This window comes from Euprymna scolopes, chromosome 6 (genome assembly GCF_053919585.1).
Source record: "Euprymna scolopes isolate OS-2025 chromosome 6, ASM5391958v1, whole genome shotgun sequence".
Lineage (NCBI taxonomy): Eukaryota > Metazoa > Mollusca > Cephalopoda > Sepiida > Sepiolidae > Euprymna > Euprymna scolopes.
The window spans coordinates 125,247,651-125,254,607 of record NC_136487.1 but is presented as its reverse complement, the minus strand read 5'-3'; the positions used below and the strand labels follow the sequence as shown (position 1 = coordinate 125,254,607).

At 36.8% G+C, this 6,957-nt stretch overlaps 2 non-coding genes across 2 annotated transcripts; one reads left to right on the top strand and one right to left on the bottom strand.

Annotated features, from left to right (window-relative positions):
- Positions 1 to 3,419: 3,419 nt before the first annotated feature.
- Trnaw-cca (transfer RNA tryptophan (anticodon CCA)) lies at positions 3,420 to 3,491 on the bottom strand. The gene has a single exon. It is a non-coding gene; the product is annotated as a tRNA-Trp (tRNA).
- A 335-nt stretch (positions 3,492 to 3,826) lies between these two features.
- Positions 3,827 to 3,898, top strand: Trnaw-cca (transfer RNA tryptophan (anticodon CCA)). The gene has a single exon. It is a non-coding gene; the product is annotated as a tRNA-Trp (tRNA).
- The last annotated feature ends 3,059 nt before the right edge of the window (positions 3,899 to 6,957 follow it).

The following is a 6,957-nucleotide window of genomic DNA, read 5'->3' as shown; positions in this document are numbered from 1 at the left end:
GAGCTCCCTTCATGACTCGTTTCATTTCATCTGTTCTTGATAACCCGGCATCTCGTGCATTTTCACCAGCCACTCTTGTTTTTCCTCTTGTCCTTCTTTTGATTTCAACGTCCCATTTTTCAAGAAGGTTCTTGCCATCTTCCAAGCATTCATCAACTAAATTTTCTCTTGCATCATTAAAATGATCTCTTAGGCCTTTTATGTCTAGGGCAGCATTGTGAAAATTCATTGTCTTGTCTTGCAATCGTTTTTGCACTCTATCTATTAGCGTAAGTATTTTGTGCCAAAAACCCAACTATGTTAGAAACTCGTATGTTAGTATGCGATTTACTAGTTGTTTAGCGTCACTCTGGGTATCAATTGTTTGGCTGACATCTTCTATCATGCTGTCTAGTACATCAACGATTTTGTCAAGATACATTTGTACAGGCTTCACTGCTTCTGTTCTAGAACTCCAACGGCTTTCTGCTTCAGCCTTTAAAACCAATGGGACAGCATCTTTTAATTTCTCCCACCGCTGTGTGGAACGGGAAAAGAAGCTATACAATGAGTCAATAACTCCAAAGAACGAGACCATTTCTGTGTCTTGCCTGGCTGCCTGAACACCTACAAGGTTAAGTGAATGGTTATCACAATTTACAAACACTGCCAGCTTGTTTTTTTTTTTCATTTATTCTTTGCTGCACACCACTTCTGTGTCCCGCCATCACAGCAGCATTGTCATAACATTGTGACCGACAATCTTCTATCTTCATCTGGTCTTTCTCCAGTTGTTGCATGATAACTTCAACGAAGCTTGCAGCATCCTTCTGACGTATATGGAGAAACCCCAAAAAGGACTCTCTAACACAAACTGTTTTCCTTTCAAAATCACTATCCACAAACCGTACAACTTCTGAAATCTGCTCACGATGTGCCTGGTCCGGGGTTGAGTCGAATATAATAAGATATAGACGAAAGTTTTAAAAGTTGGATCAAAATACCGTGGTATTTTGAGGGTTAAAAAGTTTCTGAAGAAGTTTTCTAATAAAAATTGTTGGATTGAGATAGTACTAAAAGTTTAAGATTTTTACCATCCTATTACTAGTTTCTTATTTAAAAAAATAGCATACTTTTATCATAACTTGGTGTTTCCAACCCTTATCAATTAATTTTGAAGACTATAGGCCTGTGAAATTGTTGAAATTGTTATCAGAACTTTTTAGTATCTGGCTTACTTGCAAATTTATTCCAAAATTAAGGTGTGATGTCAGTTTAGCAAATGTCTAAATAAATTATTACATCTAATAGGGGAGGGAATATTTTTCATTATCATCGAAAATAGACCCGACTTTTAACAGAAACTGTGAGTGAATGGAACAAGAACTTTTTACCATTTTTGGTTCAGAGTTAATTTATTGTGTCTAGAAAAAATATATGAAAAAAAATTGCATTACCATATCAGCCACACCCTTTTCTATTGGATTTTGGTGGATGTGGGTAAAAAATCTAAAAACCCTTAATATCTCTATAAGGTTCAGCAAATCTGATACTATTTTTGGATTCCTTGGGTCAAAATACTTACCTGTGCAAATTTTCAGAGCCACAAGATCTTTCAATTACAAAATATTCAAAGAAATGACATCACAAAATTTATCCCGGGCGCCACATTATGCAGCAAAAACGAAAACAAAAAATGCTCTAAATCGGAAACCGCTTGGAATTAAATGCTCAAATTTTCAGGATTTCTTAGTTTCTATATTGTCTACGTGCACTGCAAATTACAGCCAAATCTGAGGGTATGGGTGTCAAGCCCTGGATGATTGGACATGGAATGCATAAAAAAGGGTGGTGGCCTTCCGTTTATTCCGGTTTGAATATATCGGAATTATGCAGAAAAACTCGCTCCAGTAATTACGCATATGTTCAAATTTTAATTTTTGTCAAGCAATTTTTGCGCCCATGTCAGAGTGGCGCCCATGGTACGGACCATGCCTGCCATACCCTAGATACGCCACTGGACGACACGTAGACATTTATAATTTTTCGGCTTTACTGGGAATATTATTTAAATTAAACTAAAATCGTAAATTCGAGTGAAAACCATTCAAAATTTTGTTATTATTAGCGTTTATAAATACCGACGCAGTAAAAAAGAAAGGTTTATAAATTTAAGAAATTTAGAATAAATAAATCAAATAACTATTAAAACAAAATAACAGTTCAAACAGCTGTGTGTATGATTTTAGTACTTTGTGCAGTAATATATGAATAAATAACTTTACGTTCTCTTGTAGATAGGTGATTGGTGAATGGTGCGATACTAAAAGTATAAATATTTTTCTTAAAGATACCATGTTTAAGGGAATGGACACAAAAGCATTTACTCATTTTGAAAATGTTGGCAACACTTTGGGTACAATTGTTTCCCGCCCCGTGTTTGATAGGATACCGTCAGAAAATGATGAGATCATCAACTGAAACAGAGGTGCAAGACGCATAAACAACTCTTTTATAACATCACAAAAGTGAGGACGTCACAAAGTGATGACGTCATTCTATGAAAGACATCGGGAAGAAATCTTTTATTGGCATTAAATTCGCGAGAAACCAAATAAGATAACGCCATGTATTAAAATAGAAAACATAAGCGAAAAGTGAACACTGATTATTTTTCGATTTTACTACGATGCTTCTTCTAGAAATATTACTAAAATGAAACTTAAAAAAAACTATATATTAATACGATAGCGTGTGTGTTATTTTGTGTATCACGCTTACACCCTTTTCTTTTGGGTGACTGTTGTTTGATTGTTATGATCTTCCATTTCTTGTAATAAATAATTTTACCTAGAATTCTACATAAGTTTTGGTTTTGGCTTCGATTATAGCTGAATATATATATATATATATATATATATATATATATATATATATATATATATATATATATATACACACATATATATATGTATATATATATATACATATATATATGTGTGGGGGTGCGTGTGTGTGTGTATGTATATATATTATTTATTAAGATATATATATATATATATATATATATAAATGTATACATTATACTTATATTTATGTATGCATATAAATTTATTATTAATTTAGATAAATACTTTTACAATTTTAACAATAGAGCTAAACTTGGCCTTTCGGCCAAAATCAAAGTGTAGTATCTGTTCTTCAGGTGCTGCAGTCTGCACTTCCATTTCTTGTCCTCTTTCGGTGGAGGAGCAGTCCTTAACGACTGAGACATTTTTTTATACCTTTTCTCCGCGTTAAAAAACGATCTTGGTGTTTAACTCTGTCCCGTGGGGAGGCATAGTAAATAGGTACAATAATATCAGGGTGTCTCCATTTACGCTGAACGTCCACAGGATACCATCATTAATATATGCGTATCGTAAGAAAATAAAACGAATTGACCCCGACGTGATTTGAACACGCAACCTTCTGATCTGGAGTCAGACGCGCTACCGTTGCGCCACAGGGCCACTGACTTTGATTGGTCCTGACTGGACACTCTTTTCTTTAAATGTCAAGTAATGGAAAGAAAGGATAAATTACTTTTCACTTTTAAATAAAAACACATTTTCTCTGTGATTGCATCAGCTGTAAACGTGCAGAGATATTTTTAAGGATTAGAGGCTTGGCTATTATTTGGTTATAATCGTGAAATAATACTTTCTTTTTATTTTAAGTCACTTTAATACATAAACATTTATGAGTGTGTAGGATGTATAAACATAATGTCAATACTAGCGGGATTTGTGGAAATTCCCCCGCATTTAAAGAAAAGAGTGTCCAGTCAGGACCAATCAAAGTCAGTGGCCCTGTGGCGCAACGGTAGCGCGTCTGACTCCAGATCAGAAGGTTGCGTGTTCAAATCACGTCGGGGTCAATTCGTTTTATTTTCTTACGATACGCATTAAGCGATTTCTACCAGTCTTCAATCTAACTTTAGACAACTCTATCATTTAATACCTTGGATTAAAATTACATTTATTCTTACTTCATGAAACATAAAAGATTTATATAAGTGCGGGAGTCTTTTCGAAAGTAAAGCCCCCTTGTTTTTAAACTTCAAAAGTTGAAGACGCGAGTATTACCATTAAAACAGGCGACCTATTGCGTTCCAGAATTTATTTTTCTTCATAGGAGGGGCGTGCAATAAGTAATGCCCCTGACCCACTTCCCATAGCTGTAGAGTAATGAAACTTGGCACAGTTATTAGTCTTTCTCTACATAGGAACCACCCAGAGCTATGTATTTCTCCCATCGTTTGATGCAGCTCTGGAGACCGGTTTTGTAGAACACCCCAGGTTGGTCCTCCAACCACGACGTGACTTCAGAAATCAAGGCTGCGTCATCTGGGAAACGCTTTCCTTTCAAAAACAACTTCATGGCTGGGAAGAGGTGAAAGTCAGAGGGTGCAAGGTCAGGCGAGTAGAGATGATGGGGAAGGATTTCATAACCACACGCCCGTGCTTCTGATCCGGCGACATGCGAGTTGTGGACTGGAGAGTTGTCCTGCAGGAGGAGGGTACCTTTGCTGATATTGCCCCGCCTCTTGATTTTGATAGCTTCCCTTAATTTCCTCAAAAGTGAAGCATAATAGGCTCCTGTAATTATGGTACACTTTGCCAGGAAATATGTTATCACTACTCCGTCCTGGTCCCAGAAGACTGTGAGTATGACCTTGCCAGCGGAGGGCTGCACCCTTGCCTTCTTTGGAGATGGTGAGTCCAAGTGCTTCCACTGCATTGACTTGGCTATGGTCTCTAGATCATAGTGATGGACCCAGGTTTCATCCTGTGTAATCAGTCTTTTGAAAAACTTTGACTCATCTTCTTGGCACATCTCCAAATTCATCCTCGAGCACTCGACGCGTTCTCGCTTCTGGAATGGCGTGATCAACCTGGGAATCCATCTGGCAGACACCTTATGCCTATACAAATGGTCATGAATGATAGTTTCCACAGACCCTATACTAATCTTGACATCTTGGGCTATTTGGTGAATTGTAATGCGCCGATCTTCCAAAATGACAGTCTCAACTTGACGGACAGATGCCTCATCAATGGCAGAAAGGGGGCGATCAGGTCTGGGAGCTGTTTCCACAGACTTCCGGCCATGTTTGAATTCACGATGCCAGCGTTCACAAGGTCATATGATGGGGCATTATCACAATAAGTTTCTTTCATTTCATTAAAAGTCTCCTGTGGTGTGCGTCCTTTTAAATACAAAAACCGGATCACTGCTCGACATTCAACAGGCTCCATTTCACACCTGACACAGTTCAAACACCTGTAAAACAGAAAACCACAATTAGTTCAGAGCTGTAATTTATCACATAACCTGTAGAGATATAAATCATTTCACATGCAAAATTTCAGCTAAATCAGACAACTGAAAGTGGGTCAGGGACATTACTTATTGCACGCCCCTCGTAGTAAACAACATTCTTAATGCACTTTTTGCCAAAAATTGAATGAAACACTTCTGCTTTTGACGCATGTCGATGACAAGGGTTGCTTTCGTCCATACCTGCAACAGAGAGATAAAACTTCTAATACATAAATTCAGTCATACATAACTGTTCAATTTGCAGCCCCATCTTATCCATTCGAGCGGAATAAAATAGGACGCATTACTTTTGGAACGCCCACGTATTTACGAATCATGTTTTTCACAAAGTTTTTACACATTTTCTATTACTAATAAAACTTTAACATTTCGATACTTTAGTCCTGCATGTTTGCACGGTTGGGGAAATTCCAAAAGGCAAGCAGTCCACAGAAAGAAGCTATCAGACTAGAAACATTTCCGGCACTTAAGGACCTTGATAGTAAAGAATTGAACTTCGCTGCTAGTCGAGTGGGTCATAAGAAGTTTTCCTGGTGTTTACAAGAGCAATAGATTAATAAAATCAAATTCTGCGGAAATATTTGTATAATAAGCACAGAGATTCTACACTGCGGCGATGCGACAGGTTCTGTAGCTTGACAGACAATGCAGGACCTATTTTATTAAAAAAATCTTTTTGTATCCTATCCAAGAGGAAGAGACTAGAAGTTGATAAAGCAGTTCAGATATGCAAACAGTAGTTAATGAATGGACGAATGGTGGTTTTGTGGAGATATAGGTTACTGGCTTATGTGAAAAGTTTTCTAGTCCAGTAAAGGGAGCCTACTTTTTTTTGTAGAAAACTCGGCAACATCTTCTACATGTTTATTCCATTTCATGTTGTTTGAGTCTGCGGAGTTTGAACCTTGGACTATCGGGAAGGCTTTTATCAAACATAAAATCGATGGCTTCAAATGTTTCTTTCAGTTGTTAAAGGAAATGAGCTTTTTCTTAGTAGCATTAAATCCAACTATCTATTTTTTTCCGTGTTCTACTACTGATAGGGGTCATTTTCTACAGTTACAGGCATCATCTTGCATGTATTGGCATTCGATTTGTCTTCATGCCGGGGACAGAGGGTCCTCTCAGCAAGAACTTTTTCTTAGACGTAATTGCATCCTTGATGCTGTTTATGAAGATCATGAATAATATAGGTCCAAATATCGATCTCTGGGAAACATCAGTCGATGTGATGTTCTTTAGATGTACGACTATCAAGAATGGCCTTGATCAATCAATCTATATATCTATTAGATCTTGCTGGCTTGTTTTCTATTGATCATTATCTCTGTGCATAGTTGATGACGTCAGTAATATAAAGACGTCACTATATGACGACGTCATCAATTAAAGCCAGAGAAAATCGCTACAATGGATGTCACAAATGAGGACGTCATCGGTCACAAGGTCACAGGTTGTTAATGTAGACGGTCTCTCTCTCTCTCTCTCTCTCTCTCTCTCTCTCTATATATATATATATATATATATATATATATATATATATATATATATATATATATATATATATATATATATATATTTAGTGGAAATGGT